The sequence below is a fragment of the Neofelis nebulosa genome, chromosome 11, assembly GCF_028018385.1.
Source record: "Neofelis nebulosa isolate mNeoNeb1 chromosome 11, mNeoNeb1.pri, whole genome shotgun sequence".
NCBI lineage: Eukaryota > Metazoa > Chordata > Mammalia > Carnivora > Felidae > Neofelis > Neofelis nebulosa.
In genome coordinates, this window is record NC_080792.1 from 60,762,795 (window position 1) to 60,789,483 (window position 26,689).

A 26,689-nucleotide genomic window follows, 5' to 3' on the forward strand; every position below is an offset into this window, starting at 1 on the left:
GTGGTCAAGATGCAGGGCAGTGACAGAGGAGAGTTGGGGAACAACCAGATGGTCTCTAATAAGGCCATAGCCACTGTTTTTTTTTTTTTTTTTTAAAGGCCCCAACTCCTCTAGATATCACCAAATCCTTTATACAATGAGGAGAGGAGGACAAGATCGAGTAGAAACGCACTGGCCAAGTGCAGTGAGGGCTGGGCTCAAGTCCCCACGCTGACATGAACTGGCTTTGGGGGTTTAGAGAGATTCATTCTCCTCTCTGAGTTCTCCCTCTCTCTCTCTCTCTCTCTCTAAGAATCAGAAGAGGTTTCATTGTGATGAAAATAACTACAGATATTATTGCTTATTTGATAAAGTTGTTCGGTAGAAATTTTTGACTTTAAGTTTATAGAATTGGTAACATATAACCTGTTCTCTCTCATTTATAAGATGAGGGAAATGGATCTTTGGACTTCTGTATTTAATTTTCTAGTTTTAGGGGTGCACCCTTACCGCCATGTAGGGGTTAGCATGCAGGCAAAAAGACACCGTGTGCCCTCTCCTGTGGCCCTGCTCAGATTTTCTGCGTGGGAACCACTGTTCTAATCCCAACGTCGGCTTTACCTTGTTAATTCCTGGGTCCGCTGTCACACTGGCTGACCCTCAGACCCCACACCATCTCACCCAGTTTGGTTACTTGGAGTGTGACCAATCTGTCGTCCAATCCAGGGCATTTTAAAAGTGAAAGGGAAGATTAGGTGCTTTCTGATAACAGGCCCGGATGACAAAGGTGAAAGGGACAGTTGCTGTCACCTCCCTGATCAGCCCACGCCTTTTCGGTGACACATTTCAAGTGATGACCACTCCTTTGGTATCTAGGAAAGCTCTTTGGAATGTCATCTAATGCTTCTTGCAGCTATTTAAAATACTTTATTTTCGAGGAATGTAGACGATATCTGATTTCAGGAAACAACCATTAACATAAGTGCCGTTTTACAGCCGGATTTGAAGGAAATCGTGACTTTTGCAGTAAGTCAAGGGAATAAAAAGTCATTTGTTAGGCTTTTATCCCCATTCCATCTGCAGTACGCCCAAAGGTGAAAACGGGTGACGTGGAAGCCAGAGCATGTGTGGCAGGTGCGACAGCCCCATCCAGGCTGGGTCCTCTGCATGGGGAGGGGGGGCCATGCGCAGCCCCACTGGGGGATGATGCTAGACCCTGTCTAATGACACAGGTGTCTCAGAGTGACCTTCCACTCGGAATCCCTTCTAGGGAAGATTCCTGCCTTTCTAGTAATCAGCATGGCTTCCAGCAGACTTCAGTGTAGACAAATTTTGTCTGCAGATTGGATAGTTTCCTAAAGCAAAAAAACCAGAAGGGGAGGTCAGCCACTAAGAAAAGGGCAGGTATGTTAACTCATTTATGAACAACATAATGACCTCTACTGCGCCTCCCCTTTCTTTAGGTTGAAATAAAAAGTAAAAAATACATTAGGAACGAATTGTAATTGTTTTTTTTTTATGTTTTTATTTTAGAGAGAGAGCGAGTGGGGAGAGGGACAGAAGGACAGCGAGAAAGAGAGAGAGAGAGAATCTTAGGCAGGCTGCACACTCAGTGCGGAGCCCAACACGGGGCTCAATCCCACGATCCTGGCATCACAACCTGAACCGAAGTCAAGAGTCGGACACTTAAGCAACTGAGCCACCCTGGCACCCCAGGAACTAATTTCAAAGGTACTCGTTTTCTACTAATAAATTTATTGACTGATTGACTGGTTTTAAGTTTGAAGGATATTTTGCCAGTCTTTGTTAAAAAGCAATCAATGGATTTAAATAATTCCTACCTCACGGTTTTTAATCACGGGAAAGGTTTTACACTTGTAATCTTGGGTCCAACTTAAAGGTAGTTTACTTGATTTCATTTTGATCAATCTTCTTCTTACTTTTTTTAATCCCTCTTCTGTTGTGATTTATAATATTAAGTTGATTTCTTAACTGGGCTTGTTGTCAATTATTATGCAGTTACAAGTGACTAATATAGGCATCACGTGTTTATTTTATGGACAACTCGTTGTCAGTCTACTCTCTAATTCTCTTTGATTTACTTGATTCAGTTTGGTTCCTGAGCAGCTATTTTCCAGCCAGGCCAGAAAGCCTGTAAAACCCTCGAAAATTTTTGGAAAAAAAATTATATTTCTGGGTAGTTTTCCCCTTTGGGAGATAGGACAAAGCTTCATGTAACTTCAAAAGAAAAGCGGTTCATGAAAAATAATGTTGCCAATTACTAGCAGTGTCATTGCAAATTATTGAGGGAAAGTTATTCCATCCATTCTCCTTTTTACTTGCCAAGCTTAGGGACCCAGGTAACAACAGCAACAACAACACCCTCTGTATTATGAAACTAGGCAAGGGAAGAGGTTAAAAAAACATTCATTCGAAAAAAATGAGTCTTATTATGGGCATTATTATTATTATTATTATTATTTTTTAAGAACAGATGCAAATAAATACGCAATAACCACATTATATACCCTGGGTGGATGTTAAGTGTATTCTTTGCTATGTGGGAGGAAATCATCCCAGTTGAATATGAACATGACTTTCTGTTAAGTTAACCAGAGCTGACTGAAGCCTTTTATTCTGGAATGCAGATAAAGGAAAACAGTTTGCGTCAGACCCAGTGTGCAATACAGAGCAGTGCTGTCCGAAGCTGAATGCAGCGGGACATTTGTACATGGTATGCAATAACTCACTAAGTATCTAAGATGTATCTTGAGATGTATACATCTTACCATTCTCCTTTTTTTTTTTTTTTTTTAAACCAGTTGTTTGGTCATGAATAGGTGACAGAGTGTGTGGATCTGGAAACTGTGTGATCTCCCGGGGGCCTTCGTTGACCCCTCTCACTAGAAAGTAGCATCTGTCAGCATCTTGAATATTCACTACCTTCAAACAAATCTTGCCTCCCTCTGCCTCCCTGTTGACACATTGTATACTTTTGTACCCACGCTCATGCAGGCTTTATTTATTATTATGGGAATAGCTACCACGAAGTAACGTGGGATATGTAAGAGCCTGGGTAGAAGGTAGACAGAAATGGATTTTCAGTTTTCGCATCAAAATGAATCGAGAGAAAATAATTCTGTTTAAATGACTGATTTGTAGATAGAAAACTGTTGCAACAAGAACAAATTTAAGAAAGTTGGAAGCTTCCAAATAGACGAGTTATTATGATTTACAGAAAAGGAAAATAAAATATAAACCATAATGATTTTTTGTCTCAGTGGAGTCTGTCCAAAGAGAATGAATTTCCCCTTTCAAAAATGCTATTTTTCTGAAAGTGAAGACACACAAGGGGGCGCTGTCAGCACTTGCCAATCAAAGGACATAAAAACTAAATTTTCACGTTGTAACTTTGCTATTACTAATGGTTTCAAAAACTACTGGTTGCGAAGTGTGTGTACACCTGGGTGGAAAGAGAATGAGAAAATTTTATTAGCATACCCACTGTTCTAACAATCAAATATTTTATTCTAGAAATTAAAAGCATCTTTTTTTTTAAATTTTTTTTTAACGTTTATCTATTTTTGAGACAGAGAGAGAGACACAGCATGAATGGGGGAGGGGCAGAGAGAGAGGGAGACACAGAATCGGAAGCAGGCTCCAGGCTCTGAGCCATCAGCCCAGAGCCCGACGTGGGGCTTGAACTCGAAGACCGCGAGATCGTGACCTGAGCTGAAGTCGGATGCTTAACCGACTGAGCCACCCAGGTGCCCCGAAATTAAAAGCATCTTGAAAAGCATCTCAATTAGCAAATAAATGCTTTGACCTTGAAACTTTTTTTTAATTAAAAATTAATGTTTATTTATTTTTGAGAGAGAGAGAGAGAGAGAGAGAGAGACTGAGCATGAGTGGGGGAGGGGCAGAGCAAGAGAGGGACACAGAATCCAAAGCAATCCAAAATCCCAAAAGAAACCAGTTCCTGCCAGGGAATGTGCTTGCACCACACAAACACCCAACGCTGTGCTTCTGCGGATCCATTCCTCCGGCGGGTCTGCCTCCCTCCCAGTGCCACAGGGCCCCTCCTGAAGCGGATCTCCGAAGGAAAAGTGAGCTGAGCCTGCCCCTCCCGCCCCTGTGCACCTTGCCAATCCACCCCAGCTAATACGCCAGATCCCCAGCACCACAAGCCTGGAGTGTGCAAGTAGCCCAGACGGGCCACCCCACCCCACAGTGAATCCCTCCCCTAGGAGAGGGGAAGAGAAGGCACACACCAGTCTGACTGTGGCCCCAGCGGTGGGCTGGGGGCAGAAATCAGGTCTGACTGCAGCCCCGCCCACCAATGCAAGTTATTCAAGGCAGCACAGGGGAAGTGCCCCACAGTCCCACACCACTCCAGGGACTATCCAAAATGACGAAACAGAAGAATTCCTCTCAGAAAAACGTCCAGGAAATAACAACAGCTAACTAATCAAAAATGATTTAAACAATATAACAGAAAGTGAATTTAGAATAACAGTCATAAAATTAATCACTGGCCTTGAAAACAGTATAGAGGACAGCAGAGAACCTATTGCTACAGAGATCAAGGGACTAATGAACAGCAGGAGGAGTTAAAAAATGCTATAAATGAGCTGCAAAATAAAATGGAGACGACCACAGCTCGGATTGAAGAGGCAGAGGAGAGACTAGGTGAACTAGAAGATAAAACTATGGAAAAAGAGGAAGCTGAGAAAAAGAGAGATAAAAAAAAATCAGGAGTATGAGGGGAAAATTAGAGAACTAAGTGATGCACTAAAGAGAAATAATATACGTATAATTGGTTTTCCAGAGGAGGAAGAGAGAGGGAAAGGTGCTGAAGGTGTACTTGAAGAAATCATAGCTGAGAACTTCCCTGATCTGGGGAAGGAAAAAGGCACTGAAATCCAAGAGGCACAGAGAACTCCCTTCAGACAGAACTTGAATCAATCTTCTGCACGACATATCATAGTGAAACTGGCAAAATACAAGGATAAAGAGAAAATTCTGAAAGCAGCTAGGGATAAACGTGCTCTAACATATAAAGGGAGACCGATAAGACTCGTGACGGATCTCTCTACTGAAACTTGGCAGGCCAGAAAGGAATGGCAGGAGACCTTCAATGTGATAAACGGAAAAACTATGCAGCTTGGAATCCTTTGTCCAGCAAGTCTGTCATTTAGAATAGAAGGAGAGATAAAGGTCTTCCCAAACAAACAAAAACTGAAGAAATTCATCACCACTAAACCACCCCTACAAGAGATCCTAAAGGGGATCTTGTGAGACAAAGTACCAGAGATATCACTACAAGCATGAAACCTACAGACATCAAAATGACTCTAAACCTATATCTTTCTATAATAACACTGAATGTAAATGGACTAAATGCGCAAACCAAAAGACATAGGGTATCAGAATGGATAAAAAAACAAGACCCATCTATTTGCTGTCTACAAGAGACTCATTTTAGACATGAGGACACCTTCAGATTGAAACTGAGGGGATGGACAATTATCTGTCATGCTACTGGAAGTCAAAAGAGAGCTGGAGTAGCCATACTTCTATCAGACAAACTAGACTTTAAATGAAAGGCTGTAACAAGAGATGAAGAAGGGCATTATATAATAATTACAGGGTCTATCCATCAGGAAGAGCTAACAATTATAAATGTCTATGCACCGAATACTAGACCCCCCAAATATATAAAACAATCACAAACATAAGCAACCTTATTGATAAGAATGTGGTAATTGCAGGGGACTTTAACACTCCACTTACAGAAATGGATAGATCATCTAGACAGGTCAATAAAGAAACAAGGGCCCTGAATGATACATTGGACCAAATGGACTTGACAGATATATTTAGAACTCTGCATCCCAAAGCAACAGAATATACTTTCTTCTCGAATGCACATGGAACATTCTCCAAGATAGATCACATACTGGGTCACAAAACAGCCCTTCATAAGTATACAAGAATTGAGACCATACCATGCATACATTCGGACCACAATGCTATGAAGCTTGAAACCAACCACAGGAAAAAGTCTGGAAAACCTCCAAAAGCATGGAGGTTAAAGAACACCCTACTAAAGAATGAATGAGTCAACCAGGCAATTAGAGAAGAAATTAAAAAAAACTATGGAAACAAACGAAAATGAAAATACAACAATCCAAATGCTTTGGGATGCAGCAAAGGCAGTCCTGAGAGGAAAATACATTGCAATCCAGGCCTATCTCAAGAAACAAGAAAAATCCCAAATACAAAATCTAACAGCACACCTAAAGGAAATAGAAGCAGAAGAGCAAAGACACCCTAAACCCAGCAGAAGAAGAGAAATAATAAAGATGAGAGCAGAAATAAACAATATAGAATCTAAAAACACTGCAGAGCAGATCAATGAAACCAAGAGTTGGTTTTTTGAAAAAGTAAACAAAATTGATAATCCTCTAGCCAGGCTAGAGAAACAGGAACCCTCTTGCACTGTTGGTGGGAAGGCAAACTGGTGCAGCCACTCTGGAAAACAGTGTGGAGTTTCCTCAAATAATTGAAAATAGATCTACCCTATGACCCAGCAATAGCACTGCCAGGAATTTACCCAAGGGATACAGGAGTACTGATGCATAGGGGCACTTGTACCCCAATGTTTATAGCAGCACTCTCAACAATAGCCAAATTATGGAAAGAGCCTAAATGTCCATCAACTGATGAATGGATGAAGAAATTGTGGTTTATATACACAATGGAATACTACGTGGCAATGAGAAAGAATGAAATATGGCCCTTTGTAGCAACGTGGATGGAACTGGAGAATGTGATACTAAGTGAAATAAGCCATACAGAGAAAGACAGATACCATATGTTTTCACTCTTAGGTGGATCCTGAGAAACTTAACAGAAACCCATGGGGGAGGGGAAGGAAAAAAAAAAAAGAGGTCAGAGCGGGCGAGAGCCAAAGCATATGAGATTCTTAAGAACTGAGAACAAACTGAGGGTTGATGGGGGGTGGGAGGGAGGGGAGGGTGGGTGATGGGTACTGAGGAGGACACCTGTTGGGATGAGCACTGGGTGTTGTATGGAAAACAATTTGTCAGTAAATTTCATATATTTAAAAAAAGAAAAAAAAGGCTTGAGGCTCAGATGGAGACAATCACTAGCGCGGGGCACGGTTGACAGCATCTCAGGAAGTGAGCTAGTCCAGGGCGGGGCTGGTCCGGGGTGGGGCCGCGAGGATGCGGAGGCGGTTCTGAATCAGTGGCAGTTGCCTGGAAGCGGTTGATGGGCGGGGCAGCCGTTGGAACCCCAAGGCAGTTAAGAGAGGCGGTTCCAATGCCAGAAGCAGCCTGCGCAGAGCTGGGCTGGTCAGAGGCGGAGGGCAGAGCGTTGACTCTTCCTTCTTTGCGCTTTACTGTCTTTTGAGTCACAGTTTGGTGTTGCAAGGACCGAGAAAGAGCAGGGCTGGGGGCGGGTGCGGGGGGAGGGGGGGGCGGCGGGGAACCGGGAGCAGAGCGCTCCTGCCACTGTCACAGGCTTGGGAGGCAGTTCCTCCTGGCCACGCAGCCGGCAGGGCTCGGGTGGGGTGAAGGCCTCAGAAGACAAGTTTCCCCTCTTCTCTCACCATCAGGCCGGCTCTCTGCACCCCCAGCGCCGCTGGCCAGTGGAGTGAAGAGGCAGACGAGCCGTTTCTAGAGAGATTCTCGGCTTGGACAACAGCACCTGTTGGGTGTGTTGGACTCTAGCATTGGCCTCTATTCCCCATGAGGCTGGCCGAAAGGGAGCCAGAGCCACGGGGGTGATTCAAACCCACCGTTCCCTGATTCTCCCAGCCATCCCTGGGCTCTACGCACTTCTCTATGGGGATATACCTACTGCTTTTCTTTCTTGTTTTGTTTTGTTTTGTTTTGTTTTCCTGACTCCAATCTACTCTCTACAAAATAGTTTCAAAACTTAAAAAAAAATTAAACATCAAAAAGCAAACCAAAAAACCCAAGAAGCAGTCCTGGCATTTCCTATCAAATCTCCGTAACGTCCTCTTAGGCCCATGGGGCCTGTAGGCCAGGTCTGACATGGCCCCCTGGCCCCAGCTCTGGTACGTTGCCCGGTGGTCTGGGGCTGTCCGCCACCGATGGAGCCACCCCGCTGCTCCTGCCTCAGACCTCCAAGTCTGCTGCCTTGTCCCAGAAACCTTCCTTACCTCTGTCTGGGGCTCCTCACCCTTCGTCTGGGTCGCGGCAAAACCACCACTCCCTTAGAGGCTTTCTGACCGAGCTGGCAGCGTCTCCCCGAGAGGCTCTGTCTCGGTGTCCTGTTCATTTGCTCTCAGCCCTCACCAGGTGTGCCGTGTATTTGCTCAGTCTGTGTCCCTAGAGGCGGTGGCCGTCACACGGGATTTCTCAGCCAGCACTCGGCACGCAGCGTGCACAGTGTGTGTCTGATGAGGGGGCACCCGGACTCTTGGGTCTCCTGTTGACGTTACAACCTATGCATTCTGCCAGGAGGAAGGCTCCACTCCTGTGTTAGCCGAGTGCTTACAAGCGTTGGCAGCCTTGATTTTTACAGACTGAATCTGCAGCGTCTCAGTCAGGCTTGCAAGGGTCGGGGCGTTTCTTCCCACTCTGGCCCGCTGGGCTGGGGAGAGGGGTGACATCTTCCCATCCGTCTCTGAACGAGCTAGCTCTTCTAGACCATGTCTTCTGGCGGTGCCTTTTCCATATTGAACTCCTCTCTGTCTTCCCTTGACAAGCCAGTTGCTTCTAAAATTTGCTCTCTGATGTCCTCTCCTCTAAATTATTTTAAGGATTCGTTTTGACACCATTAACTTTGGTGGCCCAGTCACATATCACTCATTGATAACTATTTCTGTGACTGTGTGCTTTGTCTATCTTCCCTCCAGTACTACCTTGAGTCGTGCCTGGTACACTAATAAGTATCGGTTGAATGAATTAATCTTTTAAAATGTGGTGGGGAAAATATCCTTATCCCATAAAATGTTCATATTTTGTAATAATAAGAAATTAATATGGAAGTAACATTCCACAGTTTTGAGTTATTTTGAATGTCCCTTCAATGTACCAGCTCATCTAGATCATGTCGAATCGGCTAACAGCGTTGCTTTGCCATTTCTGTCAAAAAGGACAATGAAAAAGTAGCATTTTGGTTATAGAAATTTGCTTTACAGTCCAACATTTTAAGCCGATGGGCAAGTAGTGTATAGCCAAGACAGTCTGGTGGAGAGGGGGAGTGGGATTCGTGAGAAAGTACGGTGGTCTGAGTCAGGAGACCTGTCCCAGACTGAGTTCTGTGGTGAACCAGCTGTGTGACTTTGGACCAAGAACTTAATTTCTCTGGCACTCTCCTGCCTCATGAAGACGAGGGGGTTATGTTAGATTCTGTCTAGTTTTAACATTGGGGGGTTTATTTCTGGATCATATCAGGTGCTTCTGAAGGTGACCCTGTGGTAGTGGAAAAATATCTGGACTGAGATCCAGGACCCTTGAGACCGTGGGGTGACAGTAAGACATAGCGGGACCTTAAGCTTAACCTCAGGGACTTAGAAGTACAGAAGTCCATAATGCACAGATAAGACATGAAGTGAGCCCTTGCTAACCTTAAAATTGAGTTTCTGGGCCTATATAGCTGATGACCAGAACTTAGGCCTTGAGGTTCAACCAGGAGGTAGCGACGATGAGGCCTCCAAAGATTTCGGGGAGATGAGCCATGTGCAGAATGGCACATAGTTAATTAAAACAATCTACAAAAGAAAGGCAGCAGGGAAAAAGAGGAATACAGTGTTTTAAATTTAATTCTTTACCCTGTGACAGGCCGCGCCCCAGTTTCACGATTATGTGTATGGCAATTAGAGTCGTTACTGGTGCAATTCACTCAAGACATGACACTTCTCGACCTCGTTTCCTGTAGAGTAAGGGAGTTGGAATAGCTGGTTCTCAACCTCCCTTTCAGCTCTACTGATCTGTGATTTAATTTTGCATCCCTGAAATCCTAGGTAGCAGATGCATTTTGACCTGATCTTACCCTCTTTGGGATGGCGACTTGATACTCTTTGTTGGTGGCAGGCTCAGAGGAGGGTGAAGGGCCACCGCGCTGCAGAGCTAATGGTTGCATGAATGCTATTGGGCAGAGAAGCTCATCTCTCAGCCTAGGGCCTCCTTTATTGGTGATAGTTCGGAGAGAAATCTTTGTGCATCCAGAGTACTTGTCTGTTACTGATAGAACATACTGGCAGATATGATGCCCCACAGGTTCCCAAGCTTGCTTGGCCACCAATCCCCCTTTCGTGCACAACCAAAAGTGTCCTCATATAAAATCTGTCCTTTCCACGAAGGACTGACTCCCAACCTTGCCTCCGTTCCTTCCTTCCTTTGGTGAGATGAAAGATGTTGTTTTTTCTTTGCACAGCCAAGCTTGAGGCATGATTTTTGTAATCATGCTCCCCTAATTTACCAAGACAACATTTCTAGTAACAATTCTAGTAATAGGAAGGATTAAGGCCATTTATAATAACCGTAGCATGGGGGTAGGGTAGAGTGGGACCCGGGGGGCCACGCATCCACTCGAGCTGGGGGCTCAGCCACTCCAAAGGCACAAGGACTATTAAATGGGAAGGGGGTGGGTCCCCAAATGGGGGTTGGGCAAAGTGGTTACATCCCTAGTTATACAATTAATGAATCTGATGCCTCTTCTCAAACCCCCCAGGAATGGGGGATGCTCTTGCACCGTAGGTTATAGTTGCTTTGATATTTGAGGAGGAAGGCAGAGGTGCCCAAGGTTCCAGGACGGGCTTAACATCCTGTGTCCCTCATGTGTTGCTTCAGGTGTTTTGTTCTCTCAGCTCCCAAAGTGTTTGTTGAGAAGCAACAAACTGTGGGACAGACATTCTTTGCAAGCGGGGTCAGTGCATTTTCTCGTAAACGTTTAAGAACAAGCTTGGTGCCATTTTGTGTCCAAAGACTGCCCAGTGAAGCGGGGAAAGCCTGAGTTCTCGAGTCAGAAGCCTGGGGGTCACATTTAGGCCTCTGTTTTCACATCTGGGTAACTGCTGCTTAGGCATTTCACCTCTCTGTCCCGACTGGTAAGATGGCTGTGGGCCCATCAGTCTCCTCTACCTGAGAGGGTTTTGTGGGGATCAAATGAGATTATGCATGGGAGAATGCTTTCATAAAATCAAATAGTTAGTTACATGGATAAAGGTCATATATTTAAGAATTTAAACTAATATATAAATGATATGCTCCCAAGTGTTTGTGTGAGTGAATGAACTTATCTTAAGTGTTTTAAATGTTTTGTCCACTTTATAAAGCCCACATCTCTGTTCAGTCAAGATATAACACCCTATTTTTGCTGCCTAAATAAGTTAGCACATCATGATTCTGAGCAAGGCGCAGAGTAGCCCATGCAGGGGAGGGAGCCCACAGGGATGACTGGGGGCTCTCAAAAGCTTCTCATCTTGGGTCTAGGCACCCCACCAGATCTAAAGCAGATGTGTGACAGGCCAAGGAGTCACTCATGGCTGGGGTCTGGCTGAGATGAGGACACCACTTCTATAAGAGACATGTGAATTCCAGAAACCTCAGTCAATTTCTCCATTTGGAGGGACTATTTAAAAACGTTGTTTTCGGGGCGCCTGGGTGGCTCATCGGTTAGGCGGCCAACTTCGGCTCAGGTCATGCTCTCGCTGTCCGTGAGTTCGGTCCGTGGGCTTGAGCCCCGCGTCGGGCTCTGTGCTGACAGGTCGGAGCCTGGAGCCTGTTTCAGATTCTGTGTCTCCCTCTCTCTGACCCTCCCTGGTTCATGCTCTGTCCTTCTCTGTCTCAAAAATAAATAAACGTTAAAATATAAATAAATAAAAAAAGTTGTTTTCTAGAAGCAAAAGATTAACAGGTAATCTTGGTTAGGAGCTCTAAAGGATCCCACGGCACCAGTATGACATGAGGTCGTGTGGTGGCTGGATGGGTCAGAAGTCATCTGTGACTCTGTGAGCTTCCCTGAGATTGGGGCAGTCCTGGGGCACATACTTAGGCCCGTGGTAGTAAGAGCAAAATCAATATTCCTTGAACTGAACTGAAAAGGACAACCTTTCGTCCTTCATCTTACAATGGTATTAGAAGAATTTTGTGGTCCTAAAACAGCTGTAATTTAGAACTAAAACTTATCTACCCCTTTGCTGCCACCTTGCTCCCCATCCTTCTAAAAAACAAAGGAGGTGGGGTTCTTAACTTTCTAAGGAAGGCATTAACGAAAACATTAGTCTGAATGAAAATCAGATCAGTAGTCAATTTCAGGACAATCCTTCAATGTCTCAAAAGAGAGACAGAATAGATCCCTATTTCAATTGCATGATTCTGTGGGAATGGACTCCCACAGTTCCTACCGTAGGAAAATCATCCCCCTTGGGGTGGGGAAGTGTGTGGGTGCCCAACAACCTAAACCACAGGCAACGTGAGGGGCCTCAGTAGCAATTCGTAAGCTGGCACCCCACCTGTCCACCCGAGCAGCAGAGATGAGTTGGTTGATTCACAGAGTATGTTAAGAAAGTGTGAATTGGCTAAAGACATTTAAACGTTGGGACATTCCACACAAACATTTGTGTTTCTGGCTTCCCTTGAAAAATCCAGAAGACCAGGAAGCCTGGGGCATGTATGTGCACAGGCCAAAAATGGACCTCTTTGCTGGGTGATGGCTGCCACGGGTAATGGCTGGACCCCTTTCCGTCTCTTGCCTGGCCCCACAGTGATTTGAACTTGTGACTCTTGCTGCTAGGGTCTTTGAGGGAGGAAGGGAGGGGTAAACTAAGGATAAGTCATTAGAGATGTTGAAAGCTAAGCTTTCATGGTGAACAATCCAAGCAAGAAGCAATAATTAGGTATTTCGGGGCAGGAAACCTAAACTTTATAAACTTGACTTTTTCCGTTGATTTTCCAAGTGTATTCATATTATTAAAGTCCTTTAGAAAATTACCAGCGTTTACAGATGGGCTGAGGGTGGGGGAAAAAAGAAAAAAAAGACCGAAAGTGCTGAGTTGGAGGGGAGGAATAAAGTTGCCCTTTCACTGTGGCCTTGCAAGGCTCCGCGCTCTTGGTTCAGAAAGGATCCAGGGAGCCGCCAGGGGGCGCCACACATGACCTCCTTGCTCCCTGCCACTGGAGACGTGAGGGTCCTTTTAGCCTCTCTTTTCGGTCAGTTTTCCTTTATTCACATTTGTCAGAGAGAAAAGCTGGTTGGTGGAGACTGGGGCAGAGAGGGATATAAAAGAAAGAAAACCCGAAGGGAAAATGGAAGCTCAGATAAACAGAGGCAAGAAGTTCCTTTTTTCATGTTCTTAGGAAGATTTTGAGATGTTTTCATAGCGGGGAGGGGTGTATGTGCTGTGGTGGGAGCACTCCAAGTTTATTTAAAACTTTTTAGAAGAGAAGAGATTGATAATATGGCTTGGGAATTCACTTCTCACTTATTCAGGGTGTACCGGTTTAATTTCGCGGTTCAGGAAGAACCTTGAAATAATTTTATAGGTCAAGATTTGGCTTAGCCCTGGATGGACATTTAGTGACTGCTATTGAATCCTAGCTCAGTGCTTGTGTGGGTGAATTAATGGGTACCGGTGCCCATCCCAGGCGAACGCCACCCCACACGTAGCCCGGTCCTGTTTGCTCAGGGACAGTTCCTGTTAGGGAAGCACAAGGCCTCACCCTCCTTGCCTCCACTCTGCACCTGCTGCCCACCTTCAGGGCAGATATGGTGTGTTCTTGCTTCTGCAGAACAAACATTTACTGAGCCAGATGAACAATCTGGCTCTTACTTAGGTTCTGAGGAGAAATGAAGGGACTCCCTCACTTTTAACACCCCTTTCTCTGTCTTGCTCTTTCTCAAATCCCTGTCACGCCTCTTCTGGGTCTTCTCTCCAAATGTTTTCTCCAAAGGCCCTTCAAGCCCACTCACTTTTCTTTCCTATCTGACTTCTCGAAATCTCAACTTGCCCTTTGGTCAGGAGAAACAATAGAAAAATTTCCTGAACCCCGAAGGCCTGTTCCCTTCAGCAGACCCCTTGGGTTTGGAGATGGAAGGCCTTAATTCCTCCTACTTAGGAGAAGTGACAGTTAAATACGACTTGCCAAGTGATGATCTGACTGTTAGCCTTTGTGTGTTCTCTGTAGCCATGGACCTCCACGTGCCGACTTGTTTTTTGGGCAAGAAATAAAGCGAACCCTGTATTTCTGCGTATAAACAGAGGCAAAAATAGGATAATAAAAGTTAGAAGCTTTATTTGTAACGTAAGACCACAACTGCCTTGTGTGGAGGGGACCCCGGTGCGTCTTGCATGGATGGTGGGGTTTTCACGTGTAGCCCTGGGCTGAGGGAATGGGAAGGTTGGGGGGCTCTGCATTACGGCTGGAAAGGGAAGACTTTACAGCCTACCAGACGGGGTGCTGAGGGAATGGGAAAAGGCCTAGAACAAAGGCCTTGGGTTTCCTATCAAGATCGTACTCCCATGTTTACAGAGGAATAGTTTATGGAATCCATATGGCTCACCAAGGCTTTTATGTAAGTTGGTTCTTTCAGGGCAGCTTGGGGAAAACGTTAAGGTTCATGACTTGGGTTGGCGGGGTGTGGGGGGAAGGTGGGGTGACCCTGGGGGCGTGGGGACCACAGGGGCAGACAGCATGGGCACTCGCGAAGTAGGGACTTGTCTGGGAGTCTCCACAGATGAGCGTTAGGAGGCTTAGGTTTCCAACCTGTGGTAGGTTTGAAGGGATGGCGGGGGACGGGATGTGGTTCCAGGTGTGTCTTGTGAGGTTGTCATCTCAGAGAGGGCGTTGCAGATGTACGAAGTCGCCTTCTGCTAATGCTTGTCACATTTGCTCTTGATTTTCGGGGTTTGAAAGAATAAGGAAGTCAGAGTGGTTGTCAGCTAGGAAGCTGGGGAAGGGGGTCAAAGGTGGTCCAGTGTCCACGCTACCCATGTCCTGTTGTCTGAAACCCTGTGGCAACACCAGCATATTGTAGAGGCTTTCTCCTCCCCTCGTTTAAAAGAGTTTAGTGTCAGTCTCACCCACTGAGATTCTGCCAGTCGTCGTCTTTGTTGAGGACAGTCCAAATGTGCTTTAGCTGTCAAACAGGCCCGGGCCTGGCTCTTCCTGGGGCAGGAGGGGGGCCGGGGGGGGGGGGCTGCTGCTCTGGCCTCCTTCTCTGCCTGCAAACCACGAGTAAGGACAGGCTCTCTCTACCCCACAGGGTTGTTTGAACAGCAAAGGGGACAATAAGTGCCAGGTGGTGCTTTAAAAAGAGTCCCAAGTGGCTGTGCAAAGCGTACTAGTTATTTGGGGGACCCGCGCGAAGCGAGCAGTGGGATATTCCGGTGGTTGAGGGTGCGATGAACTGACTACCTGTGAGCTGCCTGAGCTCAGACCTCCTTGACCCCATCCTAATCACAGCTCTGCCTCCTCGCGGCCCTCACTGACTCCATCCTGCCTCAGGTGGCCCAGTCGCCTCTGCGACGGCCACGATGATATCCGAACACACGTACTTCACCCCTTACGCCCAGGTGGATATTTCAGTGGAAACCTGGCTGTGGATTTTGGGCAGTGCACCCGCTTCTCCGGTTCACTACCACCTCCGCCCCCCGCCCCGTACACGGCCCCTCTGCTGAGTGTGCCTTTGCACACGCTCTCCTCACATTTTAGAAGGCTGCTTACCTCTTCTTCCCAAATGCAACCTCTTCCGGGTGCTACCACCTCTAACAAAAAATGAAAATAATTATTCGACCTGTATATGTAAGTCCTGTATGTAGAGTTGACAGGGGATCATAAAAAGCTGCCCTTCCCTGCCAAACCGGTAATAAATGTGTGTTGTACGTTGCAAAAGTCAGACAGGCGTGCGCTTTACTTCCGATGCCTTTGGCTTTGCTCCCTGTGGCTGGAATCAGTGCCCTGTCCCCAGCCAGTCTGTCACCTCCATGTAGTCCCTCCCCTGAACGTGGCAGGTGCATTTGTCACGGTACATATGCTGGTTTCTATTCGGTTGACTTTGTGACTGTAGGGTCAGATGATGCCCTTTCCCCTACACAAAATCCAAATTCCCTGCCTGGACTTAAGGGCTCTGCATGGTCTGGTTTGTGCCTGATTCTTTGAGGTCAACTCAGACTCTTCTTCTCCTGGGTTACCTTCTCCTTTGGCCTTTGGCCTATATGTGGGCCATGCCAACCTGTGCGTCCTTGTCCCTGGGAAAGCTCTCCCCTCAGGCCATTCCCCTTGTGGTAATGAGCTCCATCAACTCACACATCACACCTCAGAGGAGAGATGGTGTTCAGCACCCCAGTCTTTTGAGAGTGGTGCAGATACTCTCCACCGCATCAGCCTTCATCATCTCCGCCTTGACCCATCTTATTTGTCTGCCTTTGCCCCGTCTCCCCCGTTGTGGGGTGGCAAGCAGAGAGAGGTCTGGTTTAGTTCTCTCCAGCGGTGCCTGCATCAGTGCCTGGCACGTAATCACTCAGTAAACCCTATGGGACAAATGTCTTGCTTCTCCAACTAGATTGTAAGCTCTTGAGCACTGGAACAGCTTGCCCTTGCTTTGATTCCTTCTCCAAAGTGCCTGGAACACAGGCAGTGCCCAGTGAGCATGCATTCGTTCATAGGTTATCGAATGTGGTTGGCTCTCGTTTGGTGGACACCAGTTGGTGGAGAGGAAGGGATCTGGGTAACAAGTTTCCCGGTGGTGCTGTGAAGTTGCTCGTACACATACAGATTGGGAGCATGTGACATGGGGCAAGCTTTGACTTGGCTTCTAGTTCCATTGCTACCACTAGCCAGCTGTGCATTCTTGAGGAAGTATTCTCATGTATTCTGCAAGGGAGTGAGCCTCCTAGCCTGACACCCTCAGTTCTCATACCTCTGAATATGGGAATTAAGTGAGGGAGGATCTGGGCTCCCTCCCAGCTCTACATTCTGACCTGCGTCCTTTGAGGCCAGCACATCCCCTCATCAGGTCTCTTCCCCTTGGTTTTTTGAATATTCACTGATATTGGTAGCTTAATCCTATACTGTGGGAAGCATCGTTCTTTCCAGGACAGAGAACGTGTACAAAGGCGAGAGGCATAGATATGTCACTGAGAAGTTGGGTCCGGAGGTGTAGGCAAGAGAAGAACCCCGTAGCTGGCGAGCAGAGGTGCCCGGCTGGGTCCTGCCCAGCTCTTCCCTGCTGGTTGCTCAAGTGAATGCTCTCAACGTGCCGCATCGTTCATTTGTGAGAACTGACCTTGAAAAGCAACCTGGTGATGGAGGTGAGGAGGGCAACCGATGGGCAAAAGTTTAATTCTGCAAAGAAAGTTTAATTCTGAAAAAAAAAAAAAAAAAAGAAAAGACAAAAGTAAAAGTTTAATTCCGGGCCACATCGTGGTGCACAATTTCAACACAGACTCCGTGGAGGGAAAGGAAAAGCTGATTCCCGAAATTGTTTGAACGAATGCTTCAGCCGATACCCTTGAAAAGCACGAATCGTATGCTTCCTAAGGGTGTGTGTGTGTGTGTGTGTGTGTGTGTGTTTCTGGATGGCTTTAAGGCGTATTCCTTGTGAACATGGATAGAAAATAAGATGCGGGCACATGCCCAAAGTGCCTGGGGTTGGAAAAAGTGCCAGCGCGCCTTCCTCAGCTGCTCCCACCGTGCCTCTGCTGGTTCCCACCTACTCATTCCTCTTCCTTCCGTTCCTGGCGAATCTTCCCCGGGGGCCCAGCTAGTGAGCGTGCTCTCAGGTCACAGCTGGGGGCTCTGAAACAGTTCTGGTGAGCCTTCTATCCAGGGTGCTGGGTGCTCCCCGCCCCCAGGTCAAGTCACGGTGTCTTGTTCAAGTAGGTTTCTCCCTCCCATTCCCTGTCTAGCACACGCCGCTGGCCCCGGATCCTGACGCCCTGGACTAACTTCTTGGTCCCCTTGGCAGGACCGTGCGGGCCCCTCCCTCTGGTTGCGGTCAGAGTCCGGCCACGAGTGCCGTTTGTGTAAACAACAGCGCTGCCACCGCGCCCCCCCAATGCAGTGGTCCTTTCCTGACAGATGCAGCCAACCACTTCTGCGTTGGCAAGCCCGAGGGCCCACGACCTTTGGGCTTCCTTTTGTACACGTCTTAGGTGGATGAATCTGTCTGCCCCGGCTGAGGCTGGGGTGGGGGGGGTGGGGGAGGGGGGGTGGGAGAGGGTGGGCGGGGGGTTGGCTTCGTGGCCGCCAGCGCACTCTCAGGACTCGTTTCCTTTCCCTTCCCCCAAGTTCAAGGTGCTGAGGCCCCGTGGCAACTGTCCTCGCATCCACACAGTGCTTCAGGGCGAACCTTCCCCGGGAAAGGAAATTAACCTCACGTTTGAAAGCGATCCTAAACGCCTTACTAGTCGTAGGGGAGGTTGACTTGAACTTTATCGTTTGACGGTCCGAGGCCTGAGACAAACGAACTTAAAAATGAAATGAATTGGCGACTTTAGGATTGTTACATTGAAAAAAAAAAAAAAAAAGTTGAATTGTTACCACCCCATCAGCCAATGGGGTGGTCAGGATCCTGTTTTTTAGATGGATTGTGCATGTTTATGCCAGTTGGGAGTGTTTGGGAAATTATGTGTGTTTTTCGTTATTTTAAAGTCTGGATCTTTCGGCCATTATACTTTTACGTGGGCCCGCGGTAAGCACGAATATTTGTGGAAAACATCCAGCTCTGTGGGTAAGGTTTGCAAACCAAAGAGCTGTTTATCCACACTGTCTCGAACCACATAAACGTGGGAGATCATTTTTTACTCGATGTAGAACCACGGGGCTCTCGGGGAGGAAGGCAGTTAGACGTTTGCCCAGCCCTACCTGGTGCTGAAATTCCCTTCTGGTGTTCTGTCTGAGAACACTTCTGACGACAGAGAACTCATTACCTCTGAAGAAAGACAGGCTTAAGCTTGGTGTTAGGCAGGTCTTTTACTCAGCCCAAATGCATCTTCTCATACTTGGCTCTCTCCCTGCTGTTTGAATTTAATTCTTCCCTTTGGGGCACCGTGGAAATAGCCTGGGTTCTCTAGAGATCACAGCTGGACGCAGAAGGAAGAGGGGCCGGGGATAAAAAGGAATGAGGCAAGGGAGTCCATAGCCGGGAACTTGTTCTTGATCATGACTGATGTCCCAGTCCACAGGACCATGCTTTGAGGGGCTACGCCGGCCAAGCCCTAGGATGTTCCGTTGGCAATGAGAAAGGGGGAGAATCCACGCATTGGTTTGGGTCTCCTACTGGGGGGACAGCTCCCTTACACTCTGGGCGCCAGCCACTCATGTGTTGGTGTGGACGCGTGGTGGTACAGAACAGTGACCTCTCCAGGGTTGGGGACAAGAGGCATGTGGGCAGCACTGTCAGGTTGTGCCTGCATCGAGATGGTTGGTGTACTGCTGATCGTGGCTTTAAAGGTCAGACCAGGAACCCCTTTGAGAGTGAAAGGGGACACAATAATTATGTCAGAACAACAGCCATACACTGGGACTGTTCTGGGCAAACTGGGATGCATGCCCATCCTCCTCAGAGCCCATGAAGAGCAGGCTCCAGGACTCATGAGGTCTCGAGGCTCTGAAGAGGTGCCTAAGAGGCTCTGCTGTGACTCTCATCCACATGATATTGTGAGTTGAGGGTTCATTCATTCATTTCCACAAATATTTATTGAGTGTCTTCTAATACCAGCGCTGCACTGGGTCCTGGGGAGACAGGAATGAGCAAAGCCATGCACAGGTTTCTGCTTTCCTGGAGTCTGTAGTTTAAGAGAGCACATACCCACTTCGCAATTATTAAGTAACTTTTTAATTACCCGTCTGGTGCTGTGGAGAAATGCTGTAAATATATAGAAGGTTATAATGTCTTCTGGGGCTAGTGGCAATCAGGAAAATGTCCCTGTGGGAGTAATGTTAAAGGCGAGACACTAAATAAAGTGTGAGCGGAATTGGCCAGGCTGGGCTGGGCAGAGGAGGAAAGCATGAAGGAGGGAGAAGGGAAGGGGCAGGGCAGGAGAGAAGAGTGTCTTGGGCAGGGCAGGTGCCATGGCAGAAGACTCCTGGCTGCGAGGAATTTGGTGTCCAAGATGACAGGAAGTTCAGCCGTGAGCCTGGGGCCCGGCACCCAAGGGGAGGGTTAGATGGGGGTGAGAGCACGTGGAGGCTGGGGCCAGGTTGCTCCCGGCACCATGCTAAGGACCACGTCTTCGGTGATTGAAACGGAAGCTGTGTTCTCACTACCATCTGCCGTGTGGCAGCATGTGCACAGGGGAAAACCCCTGGGAGGTTTCTGGGAGTGTCCTACAGTGAAAGTTACAGGTGCTTTGGGTAGGACGGAGGGGGCGGAAATGGAGAAAAGTCGACGGGTTGGGGATATTTGGAAGACAGGACTGGCAGAGCTCAACGACCTGACCTGTTGGGTGCAAGTGGGGAGGTACAGGGAAGGGTCAAGGATGAGCTCCAGGTTTTAGCGCAAAGGGCTTCGGCACCGAGTTGCCATTCGGCACCGAGTTGCCATTCGGCACCGAGGGCGGAGAGGGAGGAGCTGTTTGTGTGCAAGGAAGAGACCCAGCCATGTGTGCGTTCTGGATTTGCAGAGGCTGGGGCGATGTGCAATCCTCCCGTGGAGAGGCAAATTAGGTAGCTCATGGGGCGGACTGGAAATGGAGCAGAGATTTGGCCTGGAGTTAGGGATCGGGACATTATGAATCTCTGTGAAGCCACGGGAGTGGTTCGACCTTCGAAGGAGAGCCCCTAGAGAGAAGAGAGTCTAGGACAGCATCTCGGTGAACTCCGATGTTTAAAGCTTTGGAGGAGAAGGAAGAGCTCTCAAGAGGAAACTCAGAAACACTGGCCGGAGATTCAGAAGGGAAACAAAGAGAGTGGTCACTCAGGAAGCCGGGGGAAGAGTGTTTCAAGAAGGAACAAAATGGTTAACGGTGCCCAAGGCTTCTGAGAGGTCAAGATCGAGACCCTCCAGGCAGCAAGTTTATCAAGAGGCAAAGTCATTGCTGACCTAAAGGAGAGCTTTAGCGGAGGGCAGGCCGACTGGGGAGGGCAGGAGAAGTAGTGGGGGCTGAGGAAAAGCAAACGGGGAGTGGGCATGAATCAGAGGGAGGCTGAGACAGGAGAGATGGGGATGTCGCACTGGCGGCAGGGGCCACTGGGGAGGTGCACGGCGGGAGAGACAGGAGAATGTCCGCAGGCTGCTGGGAAGAGAGCTCGCAAGGAGAGGCTGAGGGTGAACAAGAAATGGCCGCACTTTGGTTCGGATAAGGTGGTGGGCAGGATCTGATGGAGTTCCTGACTGGTGGCCTCCGATGAAACGTCTGAGATAAGTTCACCCACTACATGGTGGTAAGAAATGCTGGAGGGGTGGGGGGACATTTGGAGGTATTTACTAGGTTCCATGATACAAAGATGACCCAGAGGAGTTAGCCAGCTCCTAAATGTTCCCTGAGAAGTTGGCCACCTCAACCAGCAGCACAGACGGTGGTCACTTTCTCAAGAGCGTGTGCAGATATTTGAGGCACAATGTTCCTGCCTTATCACCGAAAGTCGTCCTGGGTTCAAGTATACTAATGAGCAGCTGAGACACTGTTCCCACCTTCTTAGCTTTTCCGTTCAAAACGTTTTCACAAACTACTTTTCTCTGCCCCCTGTTGAGAGATCTCAAATTTGGCTTAAAAAAAAGAAATCGCTTTCTGGGAATGCCCATGACCTCATAGCTGAAGCGACAAAGCCCATACCCTTAATTTTTTATTTATTTTTAATTTTTAAAAAAATGTTTATCTTTGAGAGAGAGACACACACACAGAGACAGAAAGAAATAGAGATTGTGAGTGGAGGAGGGGCAGAGAGAAAGGAAGATACAGAATCCGAAACAGGCTCCAGGCTCTGAGCTGTCAGCACAGCTTGAACAGCATGGCTTGAACCCATGAAAGGTGAGATCATGACCTGAGCCGAAGGCAGATGCTTAACTGAGCCACCCAGGCGCCCCCATACCCTTTAGAACAAAGTACATTTTCTTGTTTTTTGTAGTTGTACATTGGGATGGGGGTGGGGAGGGGTGGGAGGCAGAGCTCGATTTCATTGGCACAGGAAGGCCCCAAATGCATGCATATCAGAGGGGGAAACTGGCCTTATCTCTTGTCTGTGCTCCTTTGTTGTAGAAAAGATGGTAACATTCTCTGGGCCACATCTGGAGGCTTGAGTTTGCTAAATGTGCTCTATACCTGGACAAACCACAGACAATTTTTCCTCCAAATTTCTATTTAAATTCCAGTTGGTTAACATACAGTGTAATGTCAGTTTCAGGTCTACAACATAGTGATTCATCATTCCATACATCTCCTTGGGCTCATCACAACAAGTGCCATCCTTAAACACCATCACCTATTTCACCCATTCCCACCCCCCCACCCCCCACCTGGTAACCATCAGTTTGTTCTTTACAATTAAGAGTCTGTTTCTTGGTGTGCCTCTTTCCCCTTCCCCCACCCCCTTGCGTTCATTTACTTTGTTTCTTAAATTCAAAGAAGTGGTATATATACACTGGAAAACCACTCAGCTGCAAAAATGAATGAAGTCTTGCCATTCACAGACAGCTTTCTATGAGAAGCTATTTAAGGGACACTGGCCCTCCTAGGAAGGAATCCCCTCCTGGGATTTCATCCTGGAGGAAAACAGAGATACAAGGGATTTAAAAGTCTGGAATAAAATCTGTCGCAAACCACTCTATTGGTGAATGGCCTAGTTTTGAGCTGTGTCTGGTTGAGATGCCCCACTAGTGGGCCTGAAGCCCTTGTGGGAGGGAGTAGTGTTGATCTGGAAGCTGTGGTTTAGTGCTGTGGGACTTCCAGTGAATTCATTTATGAGGGATATAAACTTTGTGCCTCGGAGTTACGATTAGGGAGTAGATAGAAGGATAATAGTTATTCATAAACACGATCACTGCTGCAGGCTCCCTCTTGACTTCCGACTCCTCACAACGGGGCTGGTCTCACCTCTGATTCCTGGCAGGGAAACTTCCACTCTAGCTCTGCAGAGTAGATGAGGCAGAATCGCCTTGAACTGCCCTCAGGAGCACTCTGGACCCCATGTCTTCTTTCCCCTTGACGTCCTCAGTTCCTTGAAGAGTGGGACGATGCCTCCTATGTGTTTGTATTCCCAGGGTTTCCCACTGAGTACTTTCTGGATGTACGGAACTCCTCGGATTTTCAGAAGAGTTGCTCAGCTGTAAAGACCAGACACTGAACTTGCTAACAAAATTTCCCTTTTGTGTGACATCAGCAAATTCTCTTTTCTATCAGCTTTTAGTAGACAAAGAGCAGCACCCTCGTAATTTTCCCGTTGTCCAGACCCAGCTCGCCCGTTCTCCTCTTTTCCTCTCCATCACCTTTCTACTGTTGAATTAATAAGAGGTGAGCCGAGAAGTGCGGTCCATCTGTATAAAGCATGACCCATGCCACGGGAATGATTTCATCCTGGAGGAAAACAGGTGCTGGCAAGGTAATACACAGCGGTGTAGAGCGCCCTCTGCTGGCTTCACTCAGAACCGCAGAGAGGGTTGGTTTAACCCGCTCTGTGTCACATTAATGGAAGAAGAAATGGCTTCTCATGAATCTAGAAACTTAGCCTCTTGGGAATGCGAAGACGTAGGTTAATGTCCCTTGGGCCGCCTCTCCAAAGCTGTAGGTTTTATTTTAGTAAGTCGCTTAGCATGACTGGGGGAGGCCGTGTTGCTTTAGAAATCAAATGGTATTTCTGCTTTACAATTTTACCAGACCCAGGCACTCAGCGAAGGTGTCCTTTGAAAAGCCACACTTACCTAGAAGCCAAATCAGGGGCAGTGTGCCCTGAGGGAAACGGGGGTGGCTGGTGCTGAGGAAAGGGTGCTGGGCTTAGCAGTGGGGAGGTCAGCCTTGGATTCCTGGCTCCTTCCCTAAGCTGGGTTTTTCCTTGTGAAAAATAAAGTCGTTTGACTAGATGATTTCTAAGGATCCTTCCAGCTTTGTGTCTATTGGAGGCAGCACCATCCCTGCCTTCCAGGAATTTATAATCCAAGTAGCACATTTACTGGACCTACTGCGGTAAAGCACGTGCATGGGCTGGCATGGCTGGTTGGGTGAAGTGATCTGACGTGATGGATGGATGGCCACGTCTGTGACTGAACACATACACACACACGCGCGGGCACACATGCTTCCTTCCTGGTCACTGACCCTATAGACTCAACGTTGGCTGAGGTCACCTGGGCATCCAGCACTCCTTCCCAATTCCTGTGTGCATCCCTACACAGCGTTCCCTTCCATTGAGCAAGAGAGCTCTTTCAAAGCTTCCCTGCCCCAGTCCTTTGATCCTGTCGCCTGTTACCATACTCTTCACAGACGAATCTGCCTCCCTCCTGCTTCACAGAGGAAGACAGAAGCTATTGGTAAAGAATGCCCCTACACTGCCAGCCTCCCTCTCATGGCTGGCCCACTCCCACTAGTATTGAACTTATTCATGTCTGCCCCATCCAAAAAAATAATAAGCCTCTCCCTGGAGGACACATCCCCATTCTGTATCTTCCGTCTCCTCACGTTCACAGCCAAATGTCTTGAAAGCAGTGTCTACATTCACTGTCTCCCTGAGGGCCTTTTCCCCACTCACCCCCTGTTCAGTGTGGTTTTCTCCCTCCATTCCACTCCCCTGAAACAGTCCCCACTGACCTCCATGTTGCTAAGGCCAGTGGATACTTGGCATTTCTTGTCTTCCCAAGGCTAGATGGTTCCGCTCTCCCTCCGCAAGCCTCTCTCTCCTCGCTTGACTAATGGTTACACTGGATGCTACCGGTTTCTCTCCTCTCTCTTTGGCTGTTTATTTCTGGTGTTTGGGGTCCTGCCACCTTTGTCTTTCCTTTGGGTTCTGTCCTAGATGCTTTTCTGGTTTGCTCCACACCCTCTCCTGTTGAGACGGGGACAGAAGGAGGGGGAAGCAAGAGCAGAGAGGAAGGTGTCTTGGGTAGGTTGGCTATAAAAAGCAAAAGTGGAGGGAACTTGGCCTTGTTTTCAGTTCCAAACTGTAGGTGGAGGGTCGGGGGACATTTATTAGGGTGGATGGAACGGTGTATGAATAGGAAAAGCACCAGTCGGCATGCCTGCACCCCGTCAGCTCCTGTGTGGCCTAGGGGGCTGGGGCCCAGACATTTACCCACATCCACAGAGGCATGACGGCTGCCAAAGTGGGGGTGGCGAAGGGGCCCTGTAGATGAAGGTGGCCGGGTGAGTTGCCTGGAGAAGGGATGGGGTGGGGGTTGTACTGTAATTGTGACAGGGGACCCCAAGGGGCCCCTAGTGCCAGCAAGGGCTGAACAGGGGTGTATCAGCATGAGCCAGTGGACAGGCCCTTTGAGAGGAATGCCCACGCTGAAGGAAAGGCTCATTTTCCCAGCTGGATGCTAGGGGTCAGACCAGCCCTCCCTGCTAAGTGACCCCCCCCCCCCAATGTGCACCCCAGCCAGCACGTCCAGTCCAAGGTGGAGTCCGAGGTGAAGGCATGGGCAGGCCTCCGATGCCATGAGGGCACCAGGACCCCTCCAAGTGCTGACTCCCTCTTGGATAGGAGCAAGGGAGTGGGAGAACATGGGCACTCTTATACACCCCCAAAAGTCACCCACAAGAGCTCATATCATTGGGCAGGGACCGTGGCGACATAAATTGTCAGGTTGAAAGTTGTCCCTGTTCTCACGGAGGTGTAGCGTGTTAAGAATATTCAAGTAGTTTCAGAAGATTAAAAAAACCCCACATTTTCTTTGCACACGTCAGTGTGATGTGAGAAATTTATACATTTTACAAGACAAGTGTCTTGTAAAAGGGCCTTTAAAATACTTGAAAATATACATTCATGATAACAATAAATATAGTCTGTGGATCAACACAAAAAAACCCTATGGGATGTGATATTAAGTGAGCAAAGAATACACATTGTATTTGATTTTAACCACTGAAAATTATATGCATTTGAGTAAAAATCTGGAAAGAAGCACAGGGAGATGAAGTTACCAGTGCCGTGGTCACATAGATAGATTTTTACAAAGTTTGTATTACTGATAAAATGAAACTATTAACGGATTCATTTTATTAATTATGGTATGTTTAAGGTGATGAGTGGAAGTCCTATTTCCATTTTGTTTTCTGGTAGGGCATCCCACTCCACACTTCTTTTCTTCTTTCACTGGAGCAAGTGTTTCCGTTTGCAAACCACCCAGAATATAATTTTCAGTGGCCGTTCCTTCAAAAATTGCTTTCTTCAAAAACATACAACTGACGTAGCATGTCCCTCTCCTCTGAAAAATCACAGAAGCTTCAGGTGCACGCTAGGCTACAGAATAGAAAAGTGCAGTTTGATCTTATTTGTGTAAAACAAGTCTGCAACCCACGTGCCCCGTCTCTGTTACTGATTCCCGACTTTATTCTACGTCTCCCTTGCATTTCAGTAAAGCTGTTCTCTTGTAAAATGATTCCTATGAGACGTACTATCTGTCGCTGCATGAAAAATTACCCCAATGCTCAGTGGCTTTAAACAATGCTCAGGGGTGTATTTATTGTCTGACACTGATTTGCGGGGAGGGGTCAGGGATTTGGGAGTGGCTTAGCTTGAAATTGCTCACAAGGTTGTAGTCAAGGCCTGGGCCAGCC